Genomic DNA, 15,421 nt, shown 5'->3' on the forward strand with positions numbered 1-15,421 from the left:
TCTGGGTACATAAAGCAGATGTATTTGCCTTACAATAAATAGTGTTATTACCATATGCAATCAATTAGCCAACTTAAATTCTTGAAGCTGTTTTTTAGTCACTGAGTCCTGTATGACTTTTCGGCGACCCTATGGACTGTAGCCTGCCAGGCTCTTCTGTCCATGGGATTTCTAAGGCAAGAATATTGGAGTAGATAGGCCTTTCCTTCTTCTGGGGATCCTCTCAACCCAGAGGTCAAACTTGCGTCTCCTGAGTTGACAGGCAGAGTCTTTACCACTGAGCCACCTGGGAAGCCCTGAATTCTTGACACCTGACGGAAAATCATGCATACTTTACATAAAATTATTATTGGCCCAGCCCTCTTTATACTGTCATCATTCTGACTTGAACCTATTCTGCAATTTCATAAGCACATGGTAAACATTACTGCTGCTGCTAAGTCGCTTCAGTCGTGTCCGACTCTGTGTGACCCCATAGACGGCAGCCCACCAGGCTCCCCCATCCCTGGCATTCTCCAGGCAAGAACACTGGAGTGGGTTGCCATTTCCTTCTCCAGTGCATGAAAGTGAAGAGTGAAAGTGAAGTCGCTCAGTCGTGTATGACTCGTAGCAACCCCATGGACTGCAGCCTACCAGGCTCCTCCGCCCATGGGATTTTCTAGGCAAGAGTACTGGAGTGGGGTGCCACTGCCTTCTCTGAAACATTACTGAGCCTGTACCAAAAAAATAAATCCTAAGAGACTGTGCTAAAAACGTGCTAGCATGGAAAATAGGGAGTGTCTCTTTGTACCAATGCAACAAGATTTTATTCACCTAAAGGCCACTGTAATATATTTGAAATTCTGCAGCATTTCTTTATTTTAAGAAGTATGGTATCCATTGCTTTTTAAAGCGGTTGTTTATCATTATATGATGACTGCACACTAGTAGAGCTGAGGATTCTCTAATTCTTCATGGAACAGCTTCAGCACTGACTTCATCACTTGATGAATTCATTTCTCTTGGCAAATCCCTTTGAGTTAGAGACAGAGACACCAATATTCTAGATGTTCACTACAGCTATTCCTCCCAGTACCAGAAAGCACATCTATCTAGTAAAACAGTGAAATCATTTCAAGAAGCTGTGTCAAATTACAGGATTCTCTTTTCTTTGCTTGTTGATGACATCCTTGTGAGTGTGTTAGTTGATCAGTTGTGTCTGACTCTTTGCAACCCCATGGACTGTAGGTAGTCCTCCAGGCTCCTCTGTCCATTGTATTCACCAGGCAAGAGTACTGCAGTGTGTTGTCACGCCCTTCTCCAGAGGATCCTCCCAACCCAGGGATCGAACCTGGGTCTCCCGCACTGCAGGCAGATTCTTTACCGTCTGAGCCACCAGGGAAGCCCCTGATGGTATTCTCTTTGCATGTAATGTTTTAGCTCCAGTGCAAAAGAATCTAGGAGTGAAGCTACCAAAAGTTATCCTTTCAGAAGCAATTGTGTAAAAGACTAAGTGTAGATATTTTGACCAAAAGAGTGTTTTCTTATTTTCTTAAATTTGAGAAAACTGAAATCAAATGTCAAAAGCTTGAAAGAATACACGTGTATATGGGTGCTAAGTTGCTTTAGTCATGTTCGACTTTTTGCAACCCCATGGACTGTAGCCTGCCAGGCTCCTCTGTCCATGGGATTCTTCAGGCAAGAATACTGGAGTGGATGGCCGTGCCCTCCTCCAGGGAAGCTTCCCACCCAGGGATTGAACCCCGTCTCTTATCCGTCCTGCATTGGCAGGCGAGTTCTTTACCACTAGCGCCACTGGGAAACCCAGTATAATACATGCTGCTGCTGCTGCTAAGTCGCTTCAGTCGTGTCCGACTCTGTGCGACCCCATAGACGGCAGCCAGTAGGCTCCCCCGTCCCTGGGATTCTCCAGGCAAGAACACTGGAGTGGGTTGCCATTTCCTACTCCAATGTGTGAAAGTGAAAAGTGAAAGTGAAATCGCTCAGTCGTGTCCGACTCGTAGCGACCCCATGGACTGCAGCCTACCAGGCTCCTCCATTCATGGGATTTTCCAGGCAAGAGTACTGGAGTGGGGTGCCACTGACTTCTCTGCAATATAATACATAGGTGTTTGTTAAAAAAAAAAAAAAAGTCACAGACAGAGCTAGGAAACAATATGTAGGTTTCAGATGAGGTGAGGACAGCCCCTTCCTTATCTAAGTGATCCTGGTGACCTGGGCAGTGTCTAGCGCAGAGCAGGGATTACATAAATGTCTGCACCCTGGGCTCTTTGAACTTGCTGTCTGCCTGGAGAATGTTTTTGCCAACCAGATCAGAGGACCACAAGACTTCACATGTCACCCTCTTTGTTTAGCCCCAAACCCTACCATACCTCACAATCTGAACTGTTCTTGATGAGAACCCCATGTATGGGTATGAAATGGCTAACCTTTAACACAAAAGAAGAAATGTAAAAATCAATGTCTTTGACAAAAGGAGAAATCTTTTCAAGTAGCTCGCAACCCAAAATGTTCATCATTTTCTTAATAATAGGAAGGAGTTGCTCATTTAGCATTCTCACATCACATAACTGTGGGCATCCTTGAATGGCTAAAGTGAGAAATTAAAGAGCAAGCCTAGAAAGAGAAGGAACCATTGTATGAAGTGTGCAGTGATCACTTGGGAAATACGGTAGCCTGAGGGAGAGAACTGCGTTCAGTGAATACCTACTTAAAATGTGCAATCTGACCAGTTATAAACAGTTAAGCTGGCAGCATGAGACAGAGAAAAAAATTTGTGAAATGACAGAAAACCAGATGGAAAAGAAAGATTTATCGTCTTTGCCAAGTTTGCCTGGAGCTTTGTTTGTCTGTTTTCCAGTTCCACGTTAGAAGAAGTTGACTCTAACACCAGAATTGTGCTCAGTACTATGTATAGTGTTTGGACATGTGGGCCTGTATATTAAGAATTTGGCCAATTTCACATAGGTTATTGTGCACTGTTAGTTGAAGTTTTCATCTGCTGCTGTGGGTGCTAAGTCGCTTCAGTCGTGTCCAACTCTGTGCGACCCCATAGATGGCATCCCACCAGGCTCCCCCATCCCTGGGATTCTCCAGGCAAGAACTCTGGAGTGGGTTGCCATTTCCTTCTCCAATGCATGAAAGTGAAAAGTGACAGTGAAGTCGTGTCCAACTCTTAGCGACCCCATGGACTGCAGCCCACCAGGCTCCTCCGTCCATGGGATTTTCCAGGCAAGAGTACTGGAGTGGGGTGCCATTGCCTTCTCCAGAAGTTTTCATCTAGTCTCTTTTAAAAAAAGAAAATCAAGTTTCTGGTATAGATGATCTTATTTGCAAAGCAGAAGTAGAGACACACATGTAGAAAACAGACTTATGGATTCTAAGGGGGGAATAGGGAGAAGTAGGGGTGGAGGAGGAGGTGGGAAGAATTTGGAGACTGAGATTGATATGCTGTTGATGTGTGCGTGCAGGCTAAGTTGCTTCAGTCATGTCCAGCTCTTTCCAACCTCGTAGACTGTAGCCCTCCAGGCTCCTCTGTCCATGGAGATTCTCCAGGCAAGAATACTGGAGTGGGTTGCCATGCTCCCCTCCAGGGAATCTTCCCAACCCAAGGATCGAACCCATGTCTCTTATGTCTCCCTCATTGGCAGGTGGTTTCTTTAACACTTGTGTCACCTGGGAAGCCCATATACTATTGAAACTATGTATAAAATAGATGACCAATTAAAACCCAATGTAGAGCACAGGGAACCCTACCCTCAGTGCTCTCTGGAGACCTAAATGGGAAGGAAATCTAAAAAAGGGGGAGATATATGGTAAACACACAGCTGAGTCACTTAGCTGTACCACAGAAACTAACACAGCTTCATAAAGCAACTGTACTCCAAAAAAATTAATTAAAAGAAAGTCAAGTTTCAAGTGAGAAGGAGCAACTTCCAGTACTAAAGATCTATCACGGGACTCATTAGACTCAAATTCAGATTTTCAGAAGCAGATCGTATAAGCAGCAGCTCAGACTGAATTGTGCTTTTTCGGTCTAATTTCTGGTGTGGGTGCAGGCAGTTATAGAGGAAGGGTGACCATCACTAAGCACTGTCATAGGCCCCCCAGTCTCTTACCAGCCTTTGCCTCAAGGCATCGAAGAAAGATGCCCCATTCCTTCTGTTAATCTCCAATGACCTTCCCCCTTCAAAGCTGCCCATGATGGTGTGATAGTAACCCTGTTTCTGCAACCCAGGTGCCCCTGTTGGCACACAGGAAAATGGGGGTGTGCAGAGTGTGGGTGCCTGCTGGTCCCTTATCCCTTGGTCTTTTCTCCCCAGCCCATCAACACAACAAGCTGAGAGATTTTCAACCTGTGAGATGCTGTGAACTCAGAGATAAAATGCTTTCCATGGCTGAGGCTTAGAAAGGAGGTGAAAAGGTCTGAGTTATTAGGAAGAATCTCCATGGAGTAACAGAAAGCCCCGCTTCGTCCTAGCCCCACACTTGGGGACTCCCAGTAAAAATACAAGGTGGAAGGGTGGAAGAAGGACAGATTCAGCATGACTGGCAAAAAAAACCTGGCCTGCCTCTGGCTCAGATCTTGCAGAATAACAACTCTGCAAATAAATAAGGCCCCTTGCCAGAGAGACTGGCCAAAGATGTTCTATTGGGAGTTGGGGGAGGGAAGGTCCTACCAACCCTCCACAGAGCCAGGGAAGCATGACTGATGCTATCCACTTCTGGGGCCCACTACTCTCCTCATTCAGAAAGCCGTCCCTCTGGCTGGGGTGTCCCTCTTCTCAGTTATTCTAGCAGGAGTGGAGGGAGTTTCTTTCAGTCCTAACTATAAGCAGGTTGTAATTAGATTTGTTCCCATCTCAGCACAACCACAGCCTACACAAGGTAGGCTGGCTGGGCGGGGCAGGTCACTGGTGGCTAATGGAACAACATTTTGTGATACCTTCTCTAAGATTCCAAGATCCAAAAGGCTCACCAGTACCCAAGGCCATAATTCTGCAGTTGTTTTGAATACTCTTCAGTTATTTCCTAGACGGCCAAGAGCTGGAGTCAGAACCTAGCGTGGGAAGTGGTGTCTCCCCCGCCTTTTGTGGAATCGATCCAGGGATGATGACTGAGGGATGATTTCCCCATGTGGGGTCTGACCTTTCCTCCTGCCATCTACTTACTTCCTCATCTCCAACTCGTCCCACTCACAGCGTTCAAGTAGAGTTAAAAGAGCTGTAAGGATGGTTTCCTTCCAGGGCCTTCCCCAGTGGTCCTGTGGTTAAGACTTCACACTTTCAATGCAGGGGGTGCGGGTTCAGTCCCTCTTCAGGGAACTAAGATTCCCACATGCCTCTGGGGTGGCCAAAAAGTTTTTTTTAAAAAGGTTTCCAGAAGTCCATGTCTTCCCATCTGTAGATTTCCGGCCACAGCCGTTACCAGGCCTTTTCTTTTCTTCTAGAATAACAGGGAGCGAGCCACCGGAGTCCAGAGGCCAGCACTCTCGCTCAACCTCCGCATCCTCCAGTGCCCTCTCTAAGATGGGGAATCTTGGCATCCAAGGCCTTCCTCTCTGTGTGGTCCCCTCCAGGGTGACCTGGAAGGCTTTGGAAGATTGGGGAGCAGGACTTCCTACAACACTTGGGAAAACTTAGCTGCCTGGTAACCAGAGAGTGCACTCATTGTGTCCTCCACTTTAAAGCTGGTGCTTCCTTTTCTTTGAATCCACATCCTACTGGCTTTGGACATTGGCTAACAGGGTAACCTGTGCTTTGGGGCTCCCCAGGCGGCTCAGAGGTAAAGAATCTCCCTGCCACGCAGGAGACATAGGTTCAATCCCTGGGTCAGGAAGATCCCCTGGAGAAGGAAATGGAAACCCACTCCAGTATTTTTGCCTGGAGAATCCCATGGACAAAGGAGCCTGGAGGGCTACAGTCCTTGGGGTTGCAAAGAGTCAGGTGTGACTTGGTGATTAAACAACAACCACCTATGTTTTAGGGGTTTTATTTCCCTGCAATTTTTGAGATTTTGGCAGTTTGCCATAAAACATGACAAAATTGTCAAGGCTTTGTCTTTTAGTATTGTGATCTTTTTCTTGAAAGCTAATTTTGATGTGAGGAAAAGATATGGCATCTGAAGATTTGTGTGTAGGAAGGAACCAAGATAAAGGGTTAAAAACAGATAAGGTATAAAATGCTATTTTTTTAAACCCGTTTCCCTAGTCTTATGTAAGTTAGGCAATCAATTAATTGCTTGTGTTTTGATAAGATAACTATGTCTTTTATAACTATATTTTTAGATACTATTTAAGTACTTTTAATGATATTGATAACTATATATTGTTTTAAAAGTATTTTTCAAATCATTTGAGCAAATTCCCACATACAAAAACTAAGGGGAATCTTATTTCCCAAATTCTACTAACATTTCCTATTTCTTACTTGTAACTCTGGCATTCTGGCCTTTTAAAATTTTGTCCTTGACATTTACCTGAATAAGCTTTTCCAGCATCTTCATTGCTGATTTTTGTATGCATTAAGGCTCTTCAGGTTACAAATGAGGATTGTTCCCAGTTTCTTAATTCTTAAATAACAGCATCTGCCCTAACCATTTCCAAGGAAACCGAATGTACATATTAATCTGTAATCATGGAGCATTAACAGTTCTTTTCAAAATTTTAAAGTGCACCCACCAGATTTTCTCCTGGTGAAATGACTCATTTTCTGTGCACTTCACTGCTGAGATTGTATAATTAAGATAATGCTAACTCATTCCAATGAAACGCTAGAACCTTAGGATAAATGAGACAGGCTTGTGCAAGAGTCTTTCATATTCTCATTCAGAAACACACGGATGGATACAACTATTCCCTGATTGAAGTAAAAAAAATGTATGGCTCTTGAAGGCTTTTTTTAAAAAAAATACATATATCTATGTATTTAGCTGCACCAAGGCTTAGTCGTGGCATGCAGGATTTTCCTTGAAGCATGCAAACTCAGTTCTGTCATGTGTGATCTAGTTCCCTGACCAGGGATAGAACCCAGGCCTCCTGCATTAGGAGGGCCTAGCCACCAGAGAAGTCACTCCTGAAGACATCTGAGTGACAAGGGAAAAGAATATTTAACTAGAAGTGCCACAAGTCCAATTCTGCCTTTACTAGTACTGTGGAACCCCAAGAAATTCCCCTGGCCTCTCCAGACTCCATTATCTCATATGTAAATGGTGGGCTATCATCATGAAGCCTGTCTGCCTTCATCATCTGATGAAAGCTATGGAATGGCATGAGAAACATTCTCATAGCCATAAAGTTTTCTAGTCAATTTTAGGTATTCACATACCTAAGGTTAAGAATGTCTGCACAGGGAAATACAGTTCCCTCTACTTCTTGCATTAAGCCTTGGGCATTGCTAGTGACACTGGTTTCTTATATTTTCTTAGTCTATTCACAGCAGGGTTAGTGGCTGAAGATGAGAAATGACAAATGGGTTCTATCGCTACCTTGTATCCATGGCAACTTTGAATACTCTCAACTAGTCTGTGAGGATAAAACTTAAGATATCTACATAAGATAAAAATGTGGTTGACAATGGAATGATCCTATTACTGCTTCAGTGGATTTAGTTTGACTGCCTTTGGCACTAGATGAAAATTTTCTGGAGCCTGCAATGGAATACTCAAGGAGAATGTCCCTTGGAAACTAGGAAGTGCTCTTCAAATGTGAGCAACTATTTCCTTTTTATTTGTTAATAACAGACTTATACTATAAAGAGCATAAGATTTTTCAATGGCAATATTCCTATATGCCCAATCTGAGCCAAGCTCATTAACTTGCTGGATCTAGGGGAGATCAATCTACTCTAAGCTCTGTTGAAGAAATATAAAACTGGTAACAGAATGACATCTTTATTTTCCCCTCTCTTATTGTCAAGTTTTCTTCCTTCTTTAAATGTTACTTGATCTCTCGAAATGCCAGATACCAGCCCGTGAGCTGCAGTACAAGGCAGATGTCATTTAATTCCATAGTGCCTGAATTAGCCTGTATTTTGATGTCAAAAAGAGCTAACGTCAGCAACTTCATCTGCTTCCACCTGTACATGCACTGTGTAGCCCATTCTACAGAGTCAACTGAGTGCCCATTTCCTGGCAGCTACTATACCAAATGCAGTGAACTTGGGCTTCCAGGAGCTCATATCATTTTGGAGGGAGACTGACACCCATACCAACAATGGTAACAGAGTGTGTTGCCTTCTTCTTCGGCCTGCAAAGGTGGGTGGACGAGAAGGTGGGGAGGACAGGATGAATCAGTCTCTGGGGGTCCTTGTGAACCACAGACAAGTCAGGAGTCCAGAAATGTCGATGTCTTCAAGAGTGTGTTGTTCAACCTCTTCATTTTACAAACGAGAAACTTGAGTCTCAGAGAGTGAGTATGACTTGCAAAGGTTGATTCATTAGTTAACCCAGTACTAGAACTCACGGGGCATTACGATGCCTTCTCAGCAAGGGCGAGGTTGCCTCCAATGAAAGGAAGTTGGTTCTTGGGGGTAAAAAAATTTAGATTTTACAATTTGTTTTTGTTGTTCAGTTGCTAAGTCATGTCTGACTCTTTGTGACTCCATGGACTACAGCATGCAAAGCTTCCCTGTCCTTCACTGTCTCCCAGAGTTTGCTCAAACTCAAGTCCATTGAATTGATGATGTCATCCAACCATCTCATTCTCTGCCACACTGCTCTTTTGCCTTCAGTCTTTCCCAGCATCAGAGTCTTTTCCAATGAGTCAGCTCTTTGCATCAAATGACCACACAACAGTCATCTCCAAATTGCCAAACTGCTTAAATACATATCTGTGGTATTACATTTTCATGGGATGGATGGATGAGTACAGAAAAAGAAATATCTAAAAAGGCTTCTCACAGGGTAGGGGACAATCATTGTTTTAACAAGTTGACTTCACTGTGGTGGTTTCATGAATATAAGTCCAAACTCATCAAATTGTGTGTATTAAATAAATACAGGTTTTAACATGTCACTTATACTTCAATAAACCTGTTTTAAAAATGTTGAGAAGTACTTCCTTACAGCCAGATTACTGGTTATTTCTGCTACATTACATAACAAATTCAATAATAAACATCCTTCTACGTTAACACCTTATCTTTATCCTTGTCCTGAATATTATTTTGTCTAATTTTCTTTCTTCCCATTTCTCCTCTCTTTTTTATTTAACTCTTTATTTTTTTTCCATCTAACCATTATGAGTTGGTTAATATGTTGCTACTGAATTACTTATATTCAGACAGTATACCCTCTGATACGGCCTTACTAATACTGTGAAACTTATGTAAATGAACAGATATAGGAAACACACTCCCTTAACTTTATTCTCTAAAACCACATCCATATTTAAAAACCAAAATTCATAAAAGCATCCTAGTTTATTGGAAAAATCTTTTATGGTTATACTTATCATAGTAAACATTAATGAGCAATAAACACCAAGTGATTGTTGTCTGATTTTTAAAAAACAAAGGAATTGAGGTACCAGTGACTCAAAGTCACACTCTCATAGTCAAGACCACATGGCTAAGTGGCAGTTTCAAGGTCTGAACCTGGCAGTCTGACTCTAGAGGACAAGCGTTTCCCTCCACACTATGCTGGGGATTATGACCCAAACTTGGAGGCAGTCTGGGCAGCTGCCAGCTGAGTTCTTGTTTCCTTGGTAATGCCAGTGTCGGGGGATTATAACTCGGTTCCTGAGGTCATCTGTACATGTATTTGCAGGAGATTGGAAAGTTTAAGGAGCTGAAATAGTGATGGGATGGGGTGTGGTAGGGTCATAAAGAACCGGACACAAAGGTGGAGTTAAGAATTTTGAAGAGGACAGGCAAAACCATGCTGGGCAGTTTGTATACATGCTTTGGAGGTCAAAAGCCAAGAGCAGTTATGGACCAGAAATTTTCAAGCATGGCTGATGTGGAACTAGCTACTCACAAGTAAAGTTGCAGAGAAGCTGCCATGTGGTCTATGTCGTAGGGACAAGAAATACCAGGCCACTCAGGACTCTTGTCTAAGGTCCTATTCATCTTCATTAAAGGCAGTGTGTCAGAGTCTTATAAGAGGCAGATGCTAAGCCACAATCAGACATGCAGGAGGTATATTGAAGGAAACACGTGTGAAGGATCAAGGGTTAGATAGCTGAGGAAACAGGGAGCTCCTTCAGCCTGTGATGAGGTCTGACCACTGTGCATAGAGAAAAGGAAAGATGATTGGGTAGAAATAGTCACAGGTTGTTTAAAGCAGCTCTGAGAAAAAATCTCAGCCAGGTCAATGAGAATCCAGCAGAGTTTGACCTTTAGACATCAAATGGCCCAGCTCTAACACCCCTGCCTTGTTCTGTCTTGGGCTGGAAGGAATGGCCTTCATGTAAATGCCGCAACAAAGTCAAATATGTGGCAGCCAGAGAGGTTGGCACGCTGAGCTCCTCCTAGCAGCATCTCTTGAAGGGCAGTCTGTGTGGTGCATCTCCATGACCATCTCCACAGGCGCTTACTCTGGGCCATTTTCAAACATCTCACAAAGGAAGCGCCATCATCCCCACTGAAAGAGGGATACATGCTCAGAGAGGCTGAGCAACTTTCCAGGTGTCACACAGCTTGTAAATGGCCAAGGTAAGACTTGAACCCAGTTCTTTCTGTTTATATTCAAACCTGTCCTCTTTAAGACATCTAAAACTTTACTGAGGTCTTACAAATTCCTGAAAGTAGGCAGGGGGCCTTCCCTGGTGGTACCAGTGGTTAAGAATCCACCTTGCAATGCCTGGGAACATGACACAACATGGAGCAAATAAGCCTGTGTGCTGCAACTACTGGGCCCAAGCGCTGCAGCTAAGGCCCAGTGCAGCCAAATAAACACATAAATAAACGAATACTAAAAAAAGTAGGTAGGGGAAGCTTTGTATTACCCTAGGGCATAAGAGGAGGAGTCTTAGATCATACAACTTCATGGAGAGCATAAAGGGTGTAAATCAAATTAGCAGAAATTGGATGTGATCAATGTATACATTCTTGGATTTAAAGTTTATGGTTTTAACCATTCGTAAGGCTCCCTGAGACTTTATTTTCTTGGACTCCAAAATCACTGCAGATGGTGACTGCAGCCATGAAATTAAAAGATGCTTGCTCCTTGGAAGAAAAGTTGTGACCAACCTTGACAGCATATTTAAAAGCAGAGACATTACTTTGCCAACAAAGGTCCATCTAGTCAAAGCTATGTTTTTTCCAGTAGTCATGTATGGATGTGAGAGTTGAACTATAAAGAAAGCTGAGCATGGAAGATTTGATGCTTTTGAACTGTGGTATTGGAAAAGACTCTTGAGAGTCCCTTGGACAGCAAGGAGATCAAACCAGTGAATCCTGAAGGAAATCAGTCCTGAATATTCATTGGAAGGACTGATGCTGAAGCTGAAACTCCAATACTTTGGCCACCTCATGCGAAGAACTGACTCATTTGAAAAGAACTGATGCTGGGAATGATTGAAGGCAGGAGGAGAAGGGGATGGCAGAGGATGAGATGGTTGGATGGCATCACCGACTCAGTGGACATGAATTTGAGTAAACTCTGGGAGTTGGTGATGGACAGGGAAGCCTGGCCTGCTGCCGTCCATGGGGTTGCAAAGAGTCAGACATGACTGAGAAACTGAACTGAACTGAACTGAAGCCTCCCTGGTCTATAATTTGAGAGAATTTCAGATTTGACTGACTCATACACGAGTATTTTAGGTATAGGCAGGTTGATATTCCTGAATGAGCTACTCAGCTCCTGAACGATGCTCCTAGCTCATTTAGCAATCTTGTCATGACTTAGCTTCTTATGCTGAGTCATTGTCCCATATTCAGAAACACTCGTGAGGCAAAATCAATTCTATTTCATTTTGAAAAGTAGCCAAGAAAGAAAATTACTGCTAACGCTGATGATGGAAGTGAAATGCCTAAAAAGAAAAAAAAATCCTTAGCTAAAACTTGAAAGTTCTGGATAAACTAGAGTGCAAGGTGAAATTTTTGTGTAGAACATTCACACCCTGGATGGGAACACTCTGTGGTCTAATGGAGCAATAAGAAAAGGACGTTTATGATGTCATTTCAAAAGATTCCTCTGGCCTCAGCCACAACTGTTTTTAATCGGGTTTTGATGATTATGTAACAAATGATTTCATCTAAACTTTGACTAATTTATTTTAGGCAGTGGACAAATAGGTACAATTAACATAAGAATTGTTTTAATAGCTAAATATCAATTTTATTATTTTCAAAATTTGGAAAGGTAATTTTACTGGGGTGCATCTCACAAATTTCCATTAAAAAATACAGTCTTAGAAATATTTATTTTCTTAGAAATTTTTCTTAGGACTTTCAAGAGATCTTCAAGGGAGGAAAAGGAAAAGCCACTATACTGTATTTTAAGGGAAAAACCATAGGTTAGGGTGCTATTTACAAATTTGGAGGATTCCTGAAGTTCCTTTACTTACCTCACATAGTAGGTACTCAAATGTTTATGGAATAAATAAGTGATCCTCTAGAGAATGTGTTTTCTGTCTTTCTTGGTTATTTAGAATAAGCAGACACGGGAAAGGAGGAAGCATCGGTGGAAGACCTTGGTGAGCTTGGCTAGAGATGCCAGTCCCATTTCTTGTACTGGGTCAACTGGAGGCTGTCCTGCCCCTTGGAAGTACAAGACATGGCATGCAGGGCATTAGCCTCTAGGACACTGGGTTAATCCTGATGGGGTGGTTCATGTGAAGGGCTGAGAAGGGGAAGGTGTGGGGAGAATTGAAATGGGGTACGAAGCAGGTTCCTTGGTGGCTCAGATTGTAAAGAATCCACCTGCAGTGCAGGAGACCCAAGTCTGATTCCTGGGTCAGGAGATTCCCCTGGAGACGGGAATGGCAACCCACCGCAGTATTCTTGCCTAGAGAATTCCGTGGACAGAGGAACCTAGTGGGCTACCATCCATGGGCTCGAAAAGACCCAGACAAGACTGAGAAACTAACACATTGACTTCACTTTCACAAAGCAGATTCAGAGCAGACTTCATATTCTATTAATAATGTGAAAGGTTGGGATTATTGAGACTGATGGGTGAAATTTGCATATTTCCCTGAATGACTTTTGCATTGTGTTATATTAATACAAGTCAGCACTTTTTAGTATTCCTGAAGACTTTCCTTTCTATTAAAGTTTAGATCACTTTCATGATGAATCTACAATATTTATATTGCCATTGTTTATTTTAAGCGATGAAAAACATATTTTATTTTCAGTTGTACAAAATACCCTGAAAACGGCACAGACTTAAATTATGCAAGAGATAACAAAGTCACCTTTTCCTGAGATAAAGCTAGTATAAACATTAACAACTTAGAAACCAATGAATATACTCTGTCTTCATATTTGGAATTTCTATTGCCTATCTGTAATTTAACAAACTGACTACTGACAGCTGAAGCAAAATACTAAGCCACAGTTTAAAAGGTAATCATTAGGCAAAACTACTTATATCAAATTCAAGAGTTTAAAATAGAGTTACACTTTTTAAATCTAATCAGAACTAATAATTTGTTATATTTGTGTTACTTATTGAAATTTGATCTCATTTGAAAGCTATTTTTCAGTTTTGTGTCTGTGTGCTCAGTCACTATGGGCTGTAGCCACCAGGTTTCTCTATGGAATTCTGCCATTCCCTTCTTCAGGGGACCTTCCCGACCCAGAGATCTAACCTGCATCTCTTGCAACTCCTGCATGGGCAGGCCGATTCTTTACCACTGTGCCACCTGGGATGCCCATTTTTCAGTTAATTTCATTTAATTTTCTCAATTTTCTTTTATAGTTATGTAGTTTATGATTCTATAAGAAAGTCAGGTTATACTTCAAAAAGCCTCTTCATTCCTATCACCAAAATATGAGGGCAGTTATGTGGCAATGTGATGGAGAAATGTGTGTTGAGTGATAGGATCTTGTTTTAAATCTCTTGAACAGAGATTATCTTTAGCTTTAAAACTAAATTTAGTTTATCACTCTTGGTCCTATAATAGTTCAGTTGATGTTGGGTGATTGATAATACGAAAAAGATACTCTGTCTTTCCAGGCTAACCCCATCTTCATTGTTTGGCTAAAGAAAACACACTTGATGCATCCATGTGATAATTAAAAGAAATTAAGTGTTAGTCACTCAGTCATGTCCGACTCTTTGCCATCCTATGGACTGTAACCTGACAGGCTCCTTTGTCCATGAAATTCTCCAGGTAAGAATACTAGAGTCCATTGCTATTTCCTTCTCCAGGGGATCCTCCCAACCCATGGATCGAATCTCCTGCATTGCAGGCAGATTCTTTACCAACTGAGCTACCAGGGAAGCCCATTTTAGTAGCTCAAAAGAAATTATGATCATGGTAAAAAAAAAAAATTAGTAGCTACAGATTAGCAATACATTGACTTCCTACTCTCAGATAGGGCTGGACAGCAGATCTCTCCTTCCAGGAGGACGGACTAGATGCAATTTTCCTTGGTATTAACCTAAATGAGTTGAAAACATATGTATACACAAAAAAGTACATACAGACATTTATAGAAGCTTTGCTCATAATTACCAAAACTTGGAAGCAACCAAGATGTCCTTTAACATGAATGAATAAACAAACTGTGATACATCCATATGATAGAATTGTAACTCTTCGATGTTTAAAATAACAAACTACCAAAGCTATAAAAAGTCACATTGGAATAGTAAATGCATATTGTTAATTAGAGACAGCCAATCTGAAAAGGCTACATACTGTATGTTTCCAACGATAGGACATCGTGAAAAAGACACAGCTATACAAACAATAAAATGATCAGTGATTGTTGGGCATGGGGTGGGGGAGGAATGAGAAGTAGAGCAAAGCATATTTTTCAGGCAGTGAAACTTTTTTTCATGACACTGGAATGGCAGGGACATGACATGATGCATTTGTCAAAACCATAGAATGTATAACACATAAGAGAACCTTCATGTAAGGGATGAATTTTTGTTAATAATAACATATCAGTATTGGTTTATCAATTGTAACAAGTGTTCCAAACTAGAGCAAAATGCTAATAATAGGAGAATTGGGACAGGGGAGGGGGGCATGGAGAAGGGAGAGGGTATATGGGAATTCTCTACTCACTGCAAGATTTTCCCATCAAAATAAAACCTCTAAAAATATAAATCCTATAAGTTTTTCTTTGTTTTAAAAGATTGGAGAATTATATGCTGTCTATAATACATTCAGTTCAACTATAACAATATAGACAGGTTAAAAGTAAAAGAGTAGAAAAAGATATATCATGCAAACATTAGTCCAAAAAAATCAGATAAAGCTTCCTTGAGAGCAAAGAGAATTACCAGGTACAGACAGGAC

This window comes from Cervus canadensis, chromosome 12 (assembly GCF_019320065.1).
Source record: "Cervus canadensis isolate Bull #8, Minnesota chromosome 12, ASM1932006v1, whole genome shotgun sequence".
NCBI classification, from domain to species: Eukaryota; Metazoa; Chordata; class Mammalia; order Artiodactyla; family Cervidae; genus Cervus; species Cervus canadensis.